This window comes from Dermacentor andersoni, chromosome 4 (genome assembly GCF_023375885.2).
Source record: "Dermacentor andersoni chromosome 4, qqDerAnde1_hic_scaffold, whole genome shotgun sequence".
NCBI lineage: Eukaryota > Metazoa > Arthropoda > Arachnida > Ixodida > Ixodidae > Dermacentor > Dermacentor andersoni.
Window position 1 is genome coordinate 138,622,965 of NC_092817.1, and position 20,300 is coordinate 138,643,264.

Genomic DNA, 20,300 nt, shown 5'->3' on the forward strand with positions numbered 1-20,300 from the left:
GGATAGGAAGCGTTGGAATACGAATAGGCTAGTACGCCGACAAATTGGCCTGCGAGGCCTTGGTAACTTAGTTACGAGCTCCCTAAAATGTGTCGCTGAAGCAGTATTATATTGTTGCCGCATGACGCATGTCTCGGCGTTTGCAACGCGCCGGCCCGCCACACGTTTCGGAGTCCCCGTGCACGCTTCACGGTGGCAGCCCTAGATGTAACCGATTGTTCTTTGGGAAGTGCAAAACAGTAGTCTTGTCATCCTGTGGCTGTATTTATTCAATTCTAACGCATTGCTATCAGCAGTGATCGTGAGGTGGGCTTTGGCGCAATTTTTTTTCTTCCTTAAAACTTCAATACCTTTCTTGTGTCCTTGCCCATACCTGTAACATACAGGATGCTATAAATCTCTTGCTTGCATTTTTTTGCCACCAGTATTCTAAGCTTTCTTGCTTATCTCGACTGCTGAAAGGTTAATGCTTCCAGCCTTTCGAAATCACGGCGCTTATTGAAGGTAGACGGTACGTACGTGTTTCGCTTGCCAATATGTTGGCCTTCCATTAGAATTTTCTGAGTCGTCTCCCGCTTTTTCCGGCATCAGACGCATGCCTCGTGCTGTTGAAAACGTTTGATCCGGTATGAACTTGATTTTACGCCGCTGTCAGGCTGTTTTTTTGGTACAGATTTTCCCGCCTGAATACTTCATAGACATTCCTGTAAGAAGGTGGACATTTTATCGAGATAATATCATTATATGGTGAAGTAGCAGAACACAAACACCACATACAACGTCGTAGGAAAGGACAACACGTGCGCTTACACTCAACTAACAGTTTTATAAAAGAAAAAAAAAATACCTAGAGAAAGTAAGTAGAACTAAGTTCGCAATCGCTAAGATTAATAAAGGCTGCTCTGTGCACAAATATATAAAAAAAATGAAGCTCAATTAAAACGAAACAGGACAGATGGCGCAGACGTTACAAGGTTAAAATTTATAACCAAATTACAAATGCAGGCTTCAACCGGCGTGAACAAAAATATCTCATTCCTCAGTAAAGCTACATATTTAACACTAATGCACGTACTGCCGGCATTTAAAACGAAAAAAAACATAAGTGTTTGTATCATTTCGGACGCCAAATTGCTCTTATGTTGAAACAAAACAACGGTCTCATCAAATACAGCCATACAATTGCAGGACTTAGAACTTAGAATGTGCGACCAAATACAAAAAATGATTTACCCCTAAATTATTCTTATGCTGCCTTAGTTATACATCTAAACATCGCCTAGCCTCATCAATTTGGTAAACTACACCACTAACACCCTGAGAAAAAATTGTGGTACATAAAAGGGCAATTCTTACTTTCCTCGCTATGACGCTTACTGCAAAGTTTCATCTATTTTTGTGAACAGCAGATCATATAATGTCCAGCTTGCCGATTCACAGTTAGATCTGCTTCCACTCTATTCGTGCTTTTCTTTAATAAACTGTTCGTTGAGTGTAATCACTCGTGTTGCCCTTTATTTAGGCTACGTATGTCTTCTTTATGCTCCCTTGCTTCACCACAGAATTTTGTTAGAACCTCCACCATCGTTATCAGCTTCTATTTATGTGGACTGCAAGAGGAATACCTTGGAAAAGGACTTTTTCTTGGGCAAGGTGGTTCTTAGATTTCCTACGTTTACTTGATTATGGCGCGAAGTAAATTTCGTGAAAAGGGACAAAAAACTGTTTTCGCTGTCTTCCTTTTTGTGTCCCTTCTCTGTAAATGTACTTCGCGCCACAATCAAGTATACCAGGAAATGCAAGACAAAGGCCTCTCCCAGCGATCGCCTGTTACCGGTGTCATGCGATTACTGATTTCGGCTTGTTCCTGCAAGTTGCCTAATTTCATGAAGCCGATAGCTGGCTAGTTGGAAAATCGACATTTGATGCACTTCCAGGGCTTTGAAGAAATAGGAAAAATTTAGAGAAGAGCAAAGGAGCAAAAACAGATAGGTATTTCCTATTCTCAGTTTCAAACCATTATGTTAGCACCAGTACATTGCAATGATTATGCACCTTTACTTTAAATGACAGTGATAAGCTCCTAGTCAGGATTCGGTATTGCGTACCATGTGTACTCCAACCCACTTTTATCCTCCGGTAGGTTTCTTTCTTATGAGCAGGATTACCTGTGACTAATTTAGGTAGATAAACGTACCCCTGCACAGACCCTAGAGACTGACTTGCGAGGCTATTGAACATTGCCGTTGTCTTCTGCGTAATAAGCTTAAGCCCCATTGTTACACTTTTTTGGTTAGGGCCCTCAATCATTCGTTGCTATATTTCTGAAGTGTTGCTGAACAGGGCAATGTCATCTGCAAACCGAAGATTGCTGAGAGATTCACTATTAATCCTCACTGCTAAGTCTTCCTAGTCTAACAGCTTGAATAGTTCTTAGCATATCGCGAATAGCACTGGAGATATTGCGTCTCCTTGCCTACCGCTTTCTTCATGTGTGATTTTCTACTTTTCTTGTGGACAACCTTTCAATATTTCCCAAGATGTTTCCTTGATTACAGAAAACCCATATGGCTGCTGGTATCTCTACTGAATCAAACGCATTTTCATAATCTATAAAAGCCATATAAAGAGGTTCATGGCATTTTTCAGATTTTTTGTGCACATTACTCATTACATAGATGAGATGCATTACAGAATATCCCTTGCTGCAGACAACCTGTTCGCTTGGTCGATTGTAGTCGGCGGTTATCTCATTCTTTGGGAAAATATTTTTGTGAGTATTTCGTACGTTACTGAAAGCAAGCTGATCGGCCAATAATTCTTCAATTCCTTAATGTATGCGTTTTTATGAAATAATATATTACTGGCATTTCTCTTCGTCTTTGCTACACTTGAAGACACGAGGCATTGCGCATAGAATGCTGCAAGCTTCTTGAGCATCTACTCCATATTTGAATAAATGAACTGTTATTTCTTTTCCTGCCACGTCTTTTTCGGTCATGTCGTCAAAACCCTTTTAACTTCATCTTTAGGTTTACGAGGAGCGTCCGTATACTGTTCATCACTACTTCTAATGATGGTAACCCGGCAGCTGTGGGTGCAGTACAGGTCAATGTCGAATTCGTCTGCTACATTTACATTATCATCAAAATTGCAGATGACATTACCCTTCTTATCTCTTGCTGCATACATTGCGCCCTGTCATATACCCTGTTTTCCTCCCACTGATATCATGCATCGGTCATTTTTTACTGCTCCCTCATGCTTTCCGACGCTAAAACGTATGACGTTATACTCCAAGGTTCTCGACGCATTCGCGATCTCGAAGGCAACAGTCTCGCTATTGCGCTTTGATATCACAAAAGAAGGCATTCCACAAGCCTCTGCAGAAACACTTCGTGCTTGGTCGCCCGTAAATCATCAAAGTGAGTTGTGTGTTTAGCTGCAATATTTCGACGGCTTAGACATTTTTCACCGAACAGAGCCCGGCTGTAGTTCCAGTGCCTGTTTGCAACTTGGAGAGAGCTTTAAACATCCGACGCTAGCAGAACGTTACGCGAGTTTCCTTGCCTGTGTTTCTCTTCTAAGATAAAGTACGTCTAGGTGTTTCAAGCTGAATGTTCGCTTATGTGGTCACAAATGATGACAGAGTACTAGGAGGAAATGTGGCGTCCTATTTCGTATTGGCGCACCGTATGCTTTATAGACCCTTATTAGTGGTGCGTGGGCCTTTACTGACAGCTGGATTTGCTTGTTCATAAGTCTTACAGCAAATGGAAACGCAAACTGCAAGAATATATAACCACTGTATCAAAATGGTAATTGAAGTTGGGCAAGTTATATTCCTTAGTTCCTCAAGTGGGCTTGCGCGAGACGCTCAGCACTCGAACTGTCTCCCTTCCTTTGCTCCTTAGAACGCCGCCTCGTTCTTGTCGTGTGCCAACCGTCCGGCCCTTAGGCAGGAGCCGTGACATTCACCGTCACTTTGTGGTGTCTTGTTTGGCGCTTGTAGTGGGGCAGCTCTTTTCGGGGCAGGACACAGCGGGCGTCTTGCGGTTCTCGGACTCATAGCAGCATTAAACCTCCTCCAAGGAACAATCGTCCCGATGCGTAGAAATACCTGCAGAGGCCAACATTTTTAAAAGTACACTGCTCCCAATATGATCGACGTTGACTTTGAGCATATAGGCCAGTTCTGTTAGTGAATGCGTATCGTAGCAAAGCTCCATTTGTACTACGTGTACGCCTCCTGCACGAGTCGTAGTATCGGTTGAGCACAGTACACCTTCTGAAGTCATCTCGCAATTTGAGAGCCTTAGCCGGTAAAGTACGCCGTAGGGATGAAAATAAGGACGTAGCAACCTTTCCGAGACACCGCACGTATGGACCCCCCCCTCCGCCACTTTTTCCCCGCTTTTGTACTACACGTCTCTTCGCCATAGTTTGTACAGGTTTGTGTCGACGTATTGCGGTCGCATAATAAGGTGCGTCGCCGGACGCCATGATTCTTCCACCCTTTCTACAGATTCATTGACATCAGGGTTGTATTCGCTTCCCTGGTTTACAGGTAACATCTTCTCTGGTGTCCTTACTGTTCGACGGTAAACAAGTTCAAAGAGAGTGAAATGTGTCGTTTTTCTATCGCAGTATTATGCGCAATGGTATAATACTGTCCCATGTCCGATATTCTAGGTCCACCTACACTGGGACCATGTCCGCGAGCATTGTACAGCGCTGTGATTTGTTTGTAGATCGTACGCTGTCATTGTTCTATGATCAATATGAGTTAGCTTAGTAACAGAATGCATCAAATAAGCCATAAGCGTTGTTCCTTTGCCTTTTATGACAGCCATGCATCATGTGTGCCATGGCGGAATGCTATGTTTAACATGAATAACTGGGCCACTTGAACGATGGTTTCCTTTTGTGAGAGATGAGCATACGGGATCAGACAACTTTTTCCTGCCACATACCACTGGTTTGCTGATGATGGAATGAAAAATGGATCAAGCATATATACTCCTAACTGTTCAACTGGAGCTGTTGGTAGCTGTATCGGTTATAGAAAACCTGCTGGTTTGAGTGGCGTTGTTTTATGCTTTGGGAAATCAGGCATGATTAGGCATAATGCTTAACGGGATTTAGCAATTTCAGTGAGCAATACTTTTGTTGGATTCTCCCCAGAGTTCCACTCAGGCCTAAGTGACCAGCTAAAGGGTCATCACGGCAAGTAGAAACGTCCCACTACTCGGCTAGAAGTTTCGTTCTTAGAGGCCGTTATTCCAAAGGAAATACAAACTTAACGCGATGAATTTTAACTCGTATACTATGCAGGGTTTGGGTGAGCAGGAATAACGTTTGTTTAGCACGATGGTGATAAACCATTTACCATAAGTTCACAGCTACAAGTAACAGCATACCTTGCTTGTTTTTAGCAGAAGCAGATTCAAAAGGTGCTTGTGATGAGCAATCATCATCATCTTACTTTCGACAGGACGTGCAAATGAGCGTGATATCATATTCGTTCTAGCACAAGCTTCATCTAGCGAGTCACTCAAAAGGGTCTATTAAAGTTCGCCTGCCAGCAGAATGAATGGTAAATACTGATGGCTGGAAACGGTCTGTCGTGTAAGAATGCCTCAAAATTTCTGATGACTAATATACCCGCTAGAGATTACGTTTCCGTACCTCAGTAACTCGTCTAGGCTTTCGATAGAGTACGGCTTGCCCATGCACTGTTCTTTTCTTCTCCATTCTGCCGCTGAGTAAGTATGGCACCAAGACCAAAGTTACTTGGTTGAGAGTTGATGTCTGCTTCCTCAACGTCATCAAAATCAGCAGGTGTAAGAGGACACCGCAAACGCTGCCGTAGCTAAGAGGGCCACTCGTTACTGGTAGTTGCGGCCAAGTCTTACCAGTTATTCAACAACAATGCAGCATTTCAGAACGCGAGTGCAACGATTTTACGAAGAAGGCAAGAAGCATTCAGCGAGCTATCTAACGAACCTCACAGTGATATCTGTGTTGCTAACAGCTCTACCTCTCATCCAATATTGATAGCGGCAAGGACGCCGTCTTCAGTCATAAAAGGTGCACTGAGAGTGGAGTCCTGCGGTATTTGTACATAGTCGTGGATATACGCTGTGGCTGTTCTCTTCGTCATGTATTTGCACAATAGGGTTAGGTGCCACGTGTCGCTGACAATCCGGCGTCGGCGTCCACCATCCTTCCGGCAAACCTCATTCCGAACAATGCAAACCCAACTACGCATACCCAACCGCGCCGACCCTCTGTGTAGTGCAATGAAGTTATTTAATTGATTTTCTCAAAATAAAATACCAGAGAAAAATCGTAATGTACGACTAAAATCGAATATACAGACATGGTAGCGTCGGATTGTAACTTAAATATACGAGAAAACAGAATTATTTTGCGCGGAAACCCAAACAAACTCCTTTTCTTGCGTCTCTAACAATTCGTATACCGGCCACGGCGTCTGCGATTTTAGCATGCTTGCGCACGCAAATCTTGGAGGCCACAGAGCGGCACTCATAGTTCCTTGCAACATCTCCAGATGGCGCTCGCCTCCGCCGCATGCGGCCGACACAAGACGCCGCATTTCTACTAGAATGGCCGCCTTCCTGCATAGAGTTCAAGGCCAGCGTTTCCCCGTAAACATTATGCTTGCATAAGCGGCAGTTGCCTGGAAGCGTCAGAATGAGTCAGAGATCTTTGAATGCTATCGCTTTCCACTGTTAAAGGCGAAGCTTGAGCGTCCTCCTAACTTGGATGCAGTATTGCCAATGTTAGTCGAAAGAATCACTGCACATTGGTTATGGAGGTGAACTAGACTTCTTGGCACGGAGATTTGCTTTTCGGCTATTAGCCCTATATTACCATATTCAAGTCCCTTATAGCCACGAAATACATACCTTCTTAAGGGAACACTTAAGGCAAATACTAAGTCAAGCTAAAGTAATAGATTAGTGCTCCAGAATCTCTAAGGCGCAAATATTATAGCGAACAGTAGCTTAAAGGGACACTAAAGAGAAAGATGATTCCTTCTGCAGCAATAAATTACTTCTCTAGACATCAAAAACACCCCTCTTACTACGATAAGACGCTTGGTACAGCAAAAAAAGCTCAAGAACGAAAGACGGGTGCCCACGCCTCCTTGAAGTCCCGCACCTGGTCGCTGTGACGCCATGAATTTTGATGGCAACTTCTCATCATCATCATCATCAGCCTAGTTACGCCCACTGCAGGGCAAAGGCCTCTCCCATACTTCTCCAACTGCCCCGGTCATGTACTAATTGTGGCCATGTTGTCCCTGCAAACGTCTTAATGTCATCTGCCCACCTAACTTTCTGCCGCCCCCTGCTACGCTTCCCTTCTCTTGGAATCCAGTCCGTAGCTCTTAGTGACCATCGGTTATCTTCCCTCCTCATTACATGTCCGGCCCATGCCCATTTCTTTTTCTTGATTTCAACTAAGATGTCGTTTACCCGCGTTTGTTGCCTCACCCAATCTGCTCTTTTCTTATCCCTTAACGTTACACCCATCATTCTTCTTTCCATAGCTCGTTGCGTCGTTCTCAATTTCAGCAGAACCCTTTTCGTAAGCCTCCAGGTTTCTGCCCCATATGTGAGTACTGGTAACACACAGCTGTTGTACACTTTCCTTTTGAGGGATAGTGGCAACCTACTGTTCATGATTTGAGAATGCCTGCCAAACGCACCCCAACCCATTCTTATTCTTCTGGTTATTTCAGTCTCATGATCCGGATCCGTGGTCACTACCTGCCCTAAGTAGATGTATTCCCTCACCACTTCCAGTGTTTCGCTACCTATCGTAAACTGCTGTTCTCTTCCGAGACTGTTAAACAGTACTTTAGTTTTCTGCAGATTAATTTTCAGACCCACCCTTCTGCTTTGTCTCTCTAGGTCAGTGAGCATGCATTGCAATTGGTCTCCTGAGTTACTAAGCAAGGCAATATCATCAGCGAATCGCAAGTTACTAAGGTATTCTCCATCAACTTTTATCCCCATTTCTTCCCACTCCAGGCCTCTGAATACCTCTTGTAAACATGCTGTGAATAGCATTGGAGATATCGTACCTCCCTGTCTGACGCCTTTCTTTATAGGGATTTTGTTGCTTTCTTTGTGGAGGACTACGGTGGCTGTGGAGCCGCTATAGATATCTTCCAGTATTTTTACATATGGCTCATCTACACCCTGATTCCGTAATGCCTCCATGACTGCTGAGGTTTCGACTGAATCAAACGCTTTCTCGTAATCAATGAAAGCTATATATAAGGGTTGGTTATATTCTGCACATTTCTCTATCACTTGATTGATAGTGTGAATATGGTCTATTGTTGAGTAGCCTTTACGGAATCCTGCCTGGTCCTTTGGTTGACAGAAGTCTAAGGTGTTCCTGATTCTATTTGCGATTACCTTAGTAAATACTTTGTAGGCAACGGACAGTAAGCTGATCGGTCTATAATTTTTCAAGTCTTTGGCGTCCCCTTTCTTATGGATTAGGATTATGTTAGCGTTCTTCCAAGATTCCGGTACGCTCGAGGTTATGAGGCATTGCGTATACAGGGTGGCCAGTTTCTCTAGAACAATCTGACCACCATCCTTCAACAAATCTGCTGTTACCTGATCCTCCCCAGCTGCCTTCCCCCTTTGCATAGCTCCTAAGGCTTTCTTCACTTCTTCTGGCGTTACCTGTGGGATTTCGAATTCCTCTAGGCTATTCTCTCTTCCACTATCGTCGTGGGTGCCACTGGTACTGTATAAATCTCTATAGAACTCCTCAGCCACTTGAACTATCTCGTCCATATTAGTAACGATATTGCCGGCTTTGTCTCTTAACGCACACATCTGATTCTTGCCTATTCCTAGTTTCTTCTTCACTGTTTTTAGGCTTCCTCCTTTCCTGAGAGCCTGTTCAATTCTATCCATATTATAGTTCCTGATGTCCGCTGTCTTACGCTTGTTGATTAACTTAGAAAGTTCTGCCAGTTCTATTCTAGCTGTAGGATTAGAGGCTTTCATACATTGGCGTTTCTAGATCAGATCTTTCGTCTCCTGCGATAGCTTACTGGTTTCCTGTCTAACGGCGTTACCACCGACTTCTATTGCGCACTCCTTGATGATGCCCATGAGATTGTCGTTCATTGCTTCAACACTAAGGTCCTCTTCCTGAGTTAAAGCCGAATACCTGTTCTGTAGTTTGATCCGGAATTCCTCTAGTTTCCCTCTTACCGCTAACTCATTGATTGGCTTCTTGTGTACCAGTTTCTTTCGTTCCCTCCTCAAGTCTAGGCTAATTCGAGTTCTTACCATCCTGTGGTCACTGCAGCGTACCTTGCCGAGCACGTCTACATCTTGAATGATGCCAGGGTTCGCGCAGAGTATGAAGTCGATTTCATTTCTAGTCTCACCATTCGGGCTCCTCCACGTCCACTTTCGGCTAACCCGCTTGCGGAAAAAGGTATTCATTATACGCATATTATTCTGTTCTGCAAACTCTACTAATAATTCTCCTCTGCTATTCCTAGAGCCTATGCCATATTCCCCCACTGACTTGTCTCCAGCCTGCTTCTTGCCTACCCTGGCATTGAAGTCGCCCATCAGTATAGTGTATTTTGTTTTGACTTTACCCATCGCCGATTCTACGTCTTCATAAAAGCTTTCGACTTCCTGGTCATCATGACTAGATGTAGGAGCGTAGACCTGTACAACCTTCATTTTGCACCTCTTATTAAGTTTCACAACAAGACATGCCACCCTCTCGTTAATGCTATAGAATTCCTGTATGTTACCAGCTATTTCCTTATTAATCAGGAATCCGACTCCTAGTTCTCGTCTCTCCGCTAAGCCCCGGTAACACAGTACATGCCCGCTTTTTAGCACTGTATATACTTCTTTTGTCCTCCTAACCTCACTGAGTCCTATTATATCCCATTTACTACCCTCTAATTCCTCCAATAACACTGCTAGACTCGCCTCACTAGATAGCGTTCTAACGTTGAACGTTGCCAGGTTCAGATTCCAATGGCGGCCTGTCCGGAGCCAGGTATTCTTAGCACCCTCTGCAGCGTCACAGATCTGACCGCCGCCGTGGTCAGTTGCTTCGCGGCTGCTGGGGACTGAGGGCCGGGGTTCGATTGTTGTATTCATATAGGAGGTTGTGGCCAAGTACTGCACCAGGGTGGCCAATCCTGCTCTGGTGAGAGAGTGCGTTACCGGTTCTGGTCACCGGGATCAGGCCGCACTCCAGGCCTGTTTGTGCAATTTTCTCAACACACGGTTTTTTTTTTTTGTATTTTCCGGTGGAGAATAGCGCGGCACCGGGATTTGAATCACGGTCCTCTTGCACTGGAGACGGATACTCTACCGTCCCCGTAGGAGTTAAATTAAAAATTAATTTATGGGGTTTTACGTGACAAAACCACTTTCTGATTATGCACGCCGTAGTGGAGGACTCCGAAAATTTCGACCACCTGGGGTTCTTTAACGTGCACTTAATTCTAAGTACACGGGTGTTTTCGCATTTCGCCCCCATCGAAATGCGGCCGCCGTGGTCGGGGTCCGATCCCGCGACCTCGTGCTCAGCAGTCTAACACCATAACCACTGAGCAACCACGGCGGGTCCCGCAGGAGTTGTACGCCTCATTTAACCTACAGTGGTGCCCTACTTGGTCAGTCAAGGTGGACCAATCTGAGCTCGGTTATACCGCATGGATGGCACTCGGCTAGAGAACCTCGTATACATATTTGAAGATATATATCTATTCTGGTTTTTTTTTTTTTTTTTTTTTTTAGGAGGGTTCCCGTACAGTGATAAAATAAAGGAAAAGACATAAAAAGAAAGAAAAAAAAAGAAAGAAAAAGGGGCGAAAAAAAAAAAAAAACGGAACATAACAGGTGATTTGAACTCGCGACCCTTCGATGTTGCCCGGAAAGATAGCTCAGTCGGTTGGTTCGTCATGCCCCAGGCTACTTTCAAGCGCCACAGCTCCTCCTCCGAGCCTCACACTTACGTGGAAAGAGACTCATGTTGTCCGCGATAGTCCAGGTGCGATGGTGCGACCAGGTGCGATGGCGGCACGCATAGCGTGGGAAGCTAGCCGCCAGAATAACTATACCAAGGACTGCTGCTGATGAGGGCGAAGTACCTTCGTGTAATTATAATAACCCTAATAGGACTACTTTCGAAAAAAAAAAGGAAACGGCCCAGAGGGCTATACTACGAGAGCTATGACTGATAGTTTTCTATATATATATATATATATATATATATATATATATATATATATATATATATATATTCATCTCATCTATGGGATCGCATTCGCGCGCTGTTTCTTTGTCTCTGCGTGTAGTACAGTTAAGAGAGCCAGTTTAAGGGCGGAGAAGAAGAAAGAAGAGAAAAGCAAAAACTGCAGCGCCGTGGTTTTAAAGCGCACCCGTGGTAGAGAAACGGAATGCGATATAAGCGTGCGTAGCCATGATACGCACACGACAAACTGCCTTAAAATATTTAGACTTGAGGGAAAGCTTCGTTAGCAAACGATAGCACGGCAATCAGCACTCGAATATAATTATAACCCTAATACTAATTGTAAATATTCATCTCATCTATGGGATCTAATGCGCGCGCTGTTTCTTTGTCTCTGCGTGTAGTAGTTGAGAGAGCCAGTTTAAGGGCGGAGAAGAAGAAAGAAAAGAAAAGCATCCCATAGATGAGATGAATATATATATATATATATATATATATATATATATATATATATATATATATATATATATATATATAGAAAACTATCAGTCATAGCTCTCGTAGTATAGCCCTCTGGGCCGTTTCCTTTTTTTTTTTCGAAAGTAGTCCTATTAGGGTTATTATAATTACACGAAGGTACTTCGCCCTCATCAGCAGCAGTCCTTGGTATAGTTATTCTGGCGGCTAGCTTCCCACGCTATGCGTGCCGCCATCGCACCTGGTTAAGCTTTTCCTAGACGCTAGAGCTATGCGTTGTCCGCGCAACCTTGAGCGATCGGAAAGCACGTTTCCCCCTCTTGGCCGGCGGAGAAGGGATGCTTCGTTCCGGCCGCGAAGCTCTCCACATCTCTGTAAGGTGCCTTGTGGATGTCTCGCGCTGAAGATGCCCTCTCGGTGAGCGCATATTTCACCCCTCATCTTTTAAGAGGTTCAATACATACGAGCATTTGTCTAGCAAACCAGATTTTTTTTCAAGGGAATTTTCCACGTCTCAGTAATTTCTCTCGTCGTATTCGAGTGCTGATTGCCGTGTTATAGTTTGTTAACGAAGCTTTCCCTCAAGTCTAAATATTTTAAGGCAGTTTTCCTAGCCTCTAAAGCCGCTCGAGTTCGCTCTTCTCCTTGAGCGGCCATTTTTCCTAGAAAGTATGCCTTCCAACTACTCTGCCCTTAAACTGGCTCTCTCAACTACTACACGCAGAGACAAAGCAACAGCGCGCGCATTAGATCCCATAGATGAGATGAATATTTACAATTAGTATTAGGGTTAAAATTATATTCGAGTGCTGATTGCCGTGCTATCGTTTGCTAACGAAGCTTTCCCTCAAGTCTAAATATTTTAAGGCAGTTTGTCGTGTGCGTATCGTGGCTACGCACGCTTATATCGCATTCCGTTTCTCTACCACGGCTGCGCTTTAAAACCACGGCGCTGCAGTTTTTGCTTTTCTTTTCTTTCTTCTTCTCCGCCCTTAAACTGGCTCTCTCAACTACTACACGCAGAGACAAAGAAACAGCGCGCGCATTAGATCCCATAGATGAGATGAATATTTACAATTAGTATTAGGGTTATAATTATATTCGAGTGCTGATTGCCGTGCTATCGTTTGCTAACGAAGCTTTCCCTCAAGTCTAAATATTTTAAGGCAGTTTGTCGTGTGCGTATCATGGCTACGCACGCTTATATCGCATTCCGTTTCTCTACCACGGGTGCGCTTTAAAACCACGGCGCTGCAGTTTTTGCTTTTCTCTTCTTTCTTCTTCTCCGCCCTTAAACTGGCTCTCTTAACTGTACTACACGCAGAGACAAAGAAACAGCGCGCGAATGCGATCCCATAGATGAGATGAATATATATATATATATATATATATATATATATATATATATATATATAGAAAACTATCAGTCATAGCTCTCGTAGTATAGCCCTCTGGGCCGTTTCCTTTTTTTTTTCGAAAGTAGTCCTATTAGGGTTATTATAATTACACGAAGGTACTTCGCCCTCATCAGCAGCAGTCCTTGGTATAGTTATTCTGGCGGCTAGCTTCCCACGCTATGCGTGCCGCCATCGCACCTGGTTAAGCTTTTCCTAGACGCTAGAGCTATGCGTTGTCCGCGCAACCTTGAGCGATCGGAAAGCACGTTTCCCCCTCTTGGCCGGCGGAGAAGGGATGCTTCGTTCCGGCCGCGAAGCTCTCCACATCTCTGTAAGGTGCCTTGTGGATGTCTCGCGCTGAAGATGCCCTCTCGGTGAGCGCATATTTCACCCCTCATCTTTTAAGAGGTTCAATACATACGAGCATTTGTCTAGCAAACCAGATTTTTTTCAAGGGAATTTTCCACGTCTCAGTAATTTCTCTCGTCGTATTCGAGTGCTGATTGCCGTGTTATAGTTTGTTAACGAAGCTTTCCCTCAAGTCTAAATATTTTAAGGCAGTTTTCCTAGCCTCTAAAGCCGCTCGAGTTCGCTCTTCTCCTTGAGCGGCCATTTTTCCTAGAAAGTATGCCTTCCAACTACTCTGCCCTTAAACTGGCTCTCTCAACTACTACACGCAGAGACAAAGCAACAGCGCGCGCATTAGATCCCATAGATGAGATGAATATTTACAATTAGTATTAGGGTTAAAATTATATTCGAGTGCTGATTGCCGTGCTATCGTTTGCTAACGAAGCTTTCCCTCAAGTCTAAATATTTTAAGGCAGTTTGTCGTGTGCGTATCGTGGCTACGCACGCTTATATCGCATTCCGTTTCTCTACCACGGCTGCGCTTTAAAACCACGGCGCTGCAGTTTTTGCTTTTCTTTTCTTTCTTCTTCTCCGCCCTTAAACTGGCTCTCTCAACTACTACACGCAGAGACAAAGAAACAGCGCGCGCATTAGATCCCATAGATGAGATGAATATTTACAATTAGTATTAGGGTTATCATTATATTCGAGTGCTGATTGCCGTGCTATCGTTTGCTAACGAAGCTTTCCCTCAAGTCTAAATATTTTACGGCAGTTTGTCGTGTGCGTATCATGGCTACGCACGCTTATATCGCATTCCGTTTCTCTACCACGGGTGCGCTTTAAAACCACGGCGCTGCAGTTTTTGCTTTTCTCTTCTTTCTTCTTCTCCGCCCTTAAACTGGCTCTCTTAACTGTACTACACGCAGAGACAAAGAAACAGCGCGCGAATGCGATCCCATAGATGAGATGAATATATATATATATATATATATATATATATATATATATATATATATATATATATATATATATATATATATATAGAAAACTATCAGTCATAGCTCTCGTAGTATAGCCCTCTGGGCCGTTTCCTTTTTTTTTTTCGAAAGTAGTCCTATTAGGGTTATTATAATTACACGAAGGTACTTCGCCCTCATCAGCAGCAGTCCTTGGTATAGTTATTCTGGCGGCTAGCTTCCCACGCTATGCGTGCCGCCATCGCACCTGGTTAAGCTTTTCCTAGACGCTAGAGCTATGCGTTGTCCGCGCAACCTTGAGCGATCGGAAAGCACGTTTCCCCCTCTTGGCCGGCGGAGAAGGGATGCTTCGTTCCGGCCGCGAAGCTCTCCACATCTCTGTAAGGTGCCTTGTGGATGTCTCGCGCTGAAGATGCCCTCTCGGTGAGCGCATATTTCACCCCTCATCTTTTAAGAGGTTCAATACATACGAGCATTTGTCTAGCAAACCAGATTTTTTTCAAGGGAATTTTCCACGTCTCAGTAATTTCTCTCGTCGTATTCGAGTGCTGATTGCCGTGTTATAGTTTGTTAACGAAGCTTTCCCTCAAGTCTAAATATTTTAAGGCAGTTTTCCTAGCCTCTAAAGCCGCTCGAGTTCGCTCTTCTCCTTGAGCGGCCATTTTTCCTAGAAAGTATGCCTTCCAACTACTCTGCCCTTAAACTGGCTCTCTCAACTACTACACGCAGAGACAAAGCAACAGCGCGCGCATTAGATCCCATAGATGAGATGAATATTTACAATTAGTATTAGGGTTAAAATTATATTCGAGTGCTGATTGCCGTGCTATCGTTGCTAACGAAGCTTTCCCTCAAGTCTAAATATTTTAAGGCAGTTTGTCGTGTGCGTATCGTGGCTACGCACGCTTATATCGCATTCCGTTTCTCTACCACGGCTGCGCTTTAAAACCACGGCGCTGCAGTTTTTGCTTTTCTTTTCTTTCTTCTTCTCCGCCCTTAAACTGGCTCTCTCAACTACTACACGCAGAGACAAAGAAACAGCGCGCGCATTAGATCCCATAGATGAGATGAATATTTACAATTAGTATTAGGGTTATAATTATATTCGAGTGCTGATTGCCGTGCTATCGTTTGCTAACGAAGCTTTCCCTCAAGTCTAAATATTTTACGGCAGTTTGTCGTGTGCGTATCATGGCTACGCACGCTTATATCGCATTCCGTTTCTCTACCACGGGTGCGCTTTAAAACCACGGCGCTGCAGTTTTTGCTTTTCTCTTCTTTCTTCTTCTCCGCCCTTAAACTGGCTCTCTTAACTGTACTACACGCAGAGACAAAGAAACAGCGCGCGAATGCGATCCCATAGATGAGATGAATATATATATATATATATATATATATATATATATATATAGAAAACTATCAGTCATAGCTCTCGTAGTATAGCCCTCTGGGCCGTTTCCTTTTTTTTTTTCGAAAGTAGTCCTATTAGGGTTATTATAATTACACGAAGGTACTTCGCCCTCATCAGCAGCAGTCCTTGGTATAGTTATTCTGGCGGCTAGCTTCCCACGCTATGCGTGCCGCCATCGCACCTGGTTAAGCTTTTCCTAGACGCTAGAGCTATGCGTTGTCCGCGCAACCTTGAGCGATCGGAAAGCACGTTTCCCCCTCTTGGCCGGCGGAGAAGGGATGCTTCGTTCCGGCCGCGAAGCTCTTCACATCTCTGTAAGGTGCCTTGTGGATGTCTCGCGCTGAAGATGCCCTCTCGGTGAGCGCATATTTCACCCCTCATCTTTTAAGAGGTTCAATACATACGAGCATTTGTCTAGCAAACCAGATTTTTTTCAAGGGAATTTTCCACGTCTCAGTAATTTCTCTCGTCGTATTCGAGTGCTGATTGCCGTGTTATAGTTTGTTAACGAAGCTTTCCCTCAAGTCTAAATATTTTAAGGCAGTTTTCCTAGCCTCTAAAGCCGCTCGAGTTCGCTCTTCTCCTTGAGCGGCCATTTTTCCTAGAAAGTATGCCTTCCAACTACTCTGCCCTTAAACTGGCTCTCTCAACTACTACACGCAGAGACAAAGCAACAGCGCGCGCATTAGATCCCATAGATGAGATGAATATTTACAATTAGTATTAGGGTTAAAATTATATTCGAGTGCTGATTGCCGTGCTATCGTTTGCTAACGAAGCTTTCCCTCAAGTCTAAATATTTTAAGGCAGTTTGTCGTGTGCGTATCGTGGCTACGCACGCTTATATCGCATTCCGTTTCTCTACCACGGCTGCGCTTTAAAACCACGGCGCTGCAGTTTTTGCTTTTCTTTTCTTTCTTCTTCTCCGCCCTTAAACTGGCTCTCTCAACTACTACACGCAGAGACAAAGAAACAGCGCGCGCATTAGATCCCATAGATGAGATGAATATTTACAATTAGTATTAGGGTTATAATTATATTCGAGTGCTGATTGCCGTGCTATCGTTTGCTAACGAAGCTTTCCCTCAAGTCTAAATATTTTAAGGCAGTTTGTCGTGTGCGTATCATGGCTACGCACGCTTATATCGCATTCCGTTTCTCTACCACGGGTGCGCTTTAAAACCACGGCGCTGCAGTTTTTGCTTTTCTCTTCTTTCTTCTTCTCCGCCCTTAAACTGGCTCTCTTAACTGTACTACACGCAGAGACAAAGAAACAGCGCGCGAATGCGATCCCATAGATGAGATGAATATATATATATATATATATATATATATATATAGAAAACTATCAGTCATAGCTCTCGTAGTATAGCCCTCTGGGCCGTTTCCTTTTTTTTTTTTCGAAAGTAGTCCTATTAGGGTTATTATAATTACACGAAGGTACTTCGCCCTCATCAGCAGCAGTCCTTGGTATAGTTATTCTGGCGGCTAGCTTCCCACGCTATGCGTGCCGCCATCGCACCTGGTTAAGCTTTTCCTAGACGCTAGAGCTATGCGTTGTCCGCGCAACCTTGAGCGATCGGAAAGCACGTTTCCCCCTCTTGGCCGGCGGAGAAGGGATGCTTCGTTCCGGCCGCGAAGCTCTCCACATCTCTGTAAGGTGCCTTGTGGATGTCTCGCGCTGAAGATGCCCTCTCGGTGAGCGCATATTTCACCCCTCATCTTTTAAGAGGTTCAATACATACGAGCATTTGTCTAGCAAACCAGATTTTTTTCAAGGGAATTTTCCACGTCTCAGTAATTTCTCTCGTCGTATTCGAGTGCTGATTGCCGTGTTATAGTTTGTTAACGAAGCTTTCCCTCAAGTCTAAATATTTTAAGGCAGTTTTCCTAGCCTCTAAAGCCGCTCGAGTTCGCTCTTCTCCTTGAGCGGCCATTTTTCCTAGAAAGTATGCCTTCCAACTACTCTGCCCTTAAACTGGCTCTCTCAACTACTACACGCAGAGACAAAGCAACAGCGCGCGCATTAGATCCCATAGATGAGATGAATATTTACAATTAGTATTAGGGTTAAAATTATATTCGAGTGCTGATTGCCGTGCTATCGTTTGCTAACGAAGCTTTCCCTCAAGTCTAAATATTTTAAGGCAGTTTGTCGTGTGCGTATCGTGGCTACGCACGCTTATATCGCATTCCGTTTCTCTACCACGGCTGCGCTTTAAAACCACGGCGCTGCAGTTTTTGCTTTTCTTTTCTTTCTTCTCCTCCGCCCTTAAACTGGCTCTCTCAACTACTACACGCAGAGACAAAGAAACAGCGCGCGCATTAGATCCCATAGATGAGATGAATATTTACAATTAGTATTAGGGTTATAATTATATTCGAGTGCTGATTGCCGTGCTATCGTTTGCTAACGAAGCTTTCCCTCAAGTCTAAATATTTTAAGGCAGTTTGTCGTGTGCGTATCATGGCTACGCACGCTTATATCACATTCCGTTTCTCTACCACGGGTGCGCTTTAAAACCACGGCGCTGCAGTTTTTGCTTTTCTCTTCTTTCTTCTTCTCCGCCCTTAAACTGGCTCTCTTAACTGTACTACACGCAGAGACAAAGAAACAGCGCGCGAATGCGATCCCATAGATGAGATGAATATATATATATATATATATATATATATATATAGAAAACTATCAGTCATAGCTCTCGTAGTATAGCCCTCTGGGCCGTTTCCTTTTTTTTTTTCGAAAGTAGTCCTATTAGGGTTATTATAATTACACGAAGGTACTTCGCCCTCATCAGCAGCAGTCCTTGGTATAGTTATTCTGGCGGCTAGCTTCCCACGCTATGCGTGCCGCCATCGCACCTGGTTAAGCTTTTCCTAGACGCTAGAGCTATGCGTTGTCCGCGCAACCTTGAGCGATCGGAAAGCACGTTTCCCCCTCTTGGCCGGCGGAGAAGGGATGCTTCGTTCCGGCCGCGAAGCTCTCCACATCTCTGTAAGGTGCCTTGTGGATGTCTCGCGCTGAAGATGCCCTCTCGGTGAGCGCATATTTCACCCCTCATCTTTTAAGAGGTTCAATACATACGAGCATTTGTCTAGCAAACCAGATTTTTTTCAAGGGAATTTTCCACGTCTCAGTAATTTCTCTCGTCGTATTCGAGTGCTGATTGCCGTGTTATAGTTTGTTAACGAAGCTTTCCCTCAAGTCTAAATATTTTAAGGCAGTTTTCCTAGCCTCTAAAGCCGCTCGAGTTCGCTCTTCTCCTTGAGCGGCCATTTTTCCTAGAAAGTATGCCTTCCAACTACTCTGCCCTTAAACTGGCTCTCTCAACTACTACACGCAGAGACAAAGCAACAGCGCGCGCATTAGATCCCATAGATGAGATGAATATTTACAATTAGTATTAGGGTTAAAATTATATTCGAGTGCTGATTGCCATGCTATCGTTTGCTAACGAAGCTTTCCCTCAAGTCTAAATATTTTAAGGCAGTTTGTCGTGTGCGTATCGTGGCTACGCACGCTTATATCGCATTCCGTTTCTCTACCACGGCTGCGCTTTAAAACCATGGCAACTTCTAGGGCCTACTTAATTATATAGCTGTCCAGATTGACTACATTGTGTTCTAAATGAACCAAAAATTAAACATGGCAAGTTTCGGAAACATTTACTCAGCCAATGCGGCCCAAATGCGTAAGCATACTTTGGAATCCCTGACGACACACTGACTTAACGGCGTCAGAGTTTCCGTGCGAAATTTGAATACTGACAATTCGATCTTCATTTTCTCATCTAATTATTAAACAATTATTTCGAAATGACAGCCTGCATTGTTCTCAAACAAAGATTTCTTAGTCTGAGCTGATTTGTTGTTTTACTTTATTGTCCCTTTAATAATCGCGAAATCAATGAAAATGCAGGACATGTTTATAGACACCCCCGGGAGATTGGAGTACTTGTCAGATGACGAAAGCACTCCTCAGTTCAATTCTGTCATTAGTAATCAACTACTCGTTGAAAAAACATCATCGTATTGTAAGATGAAATGAAATTCTACTTGTCCAGGTCTATTTCACGTTCCCAAAAAAGAACCCATTGAAGTTACCATTCACAACAACGCGGGTGGTCGAAAGGTTTCGTTTTCACTCGACACAGCGCCGGAAAGGCTTTCGCGTTTCAGTACTTTGATGATGGCGTAGTGCTGCGCTGGTTTTGCTGGCTCGGGAAACTCGCACAAACTGCAAGTAGCAGAGAATTCAACCTAGATATGATGTTGCGGGTCCCGAACGGTCTACGCCACTTGACCAAAAAGCAGCTGCAGCGGCGAATCCGTCGCTCTGTCTTGGCTCGGTGCCGCCGTCTGTCGGGCACCGTTTTACTCACCGACGGCAGC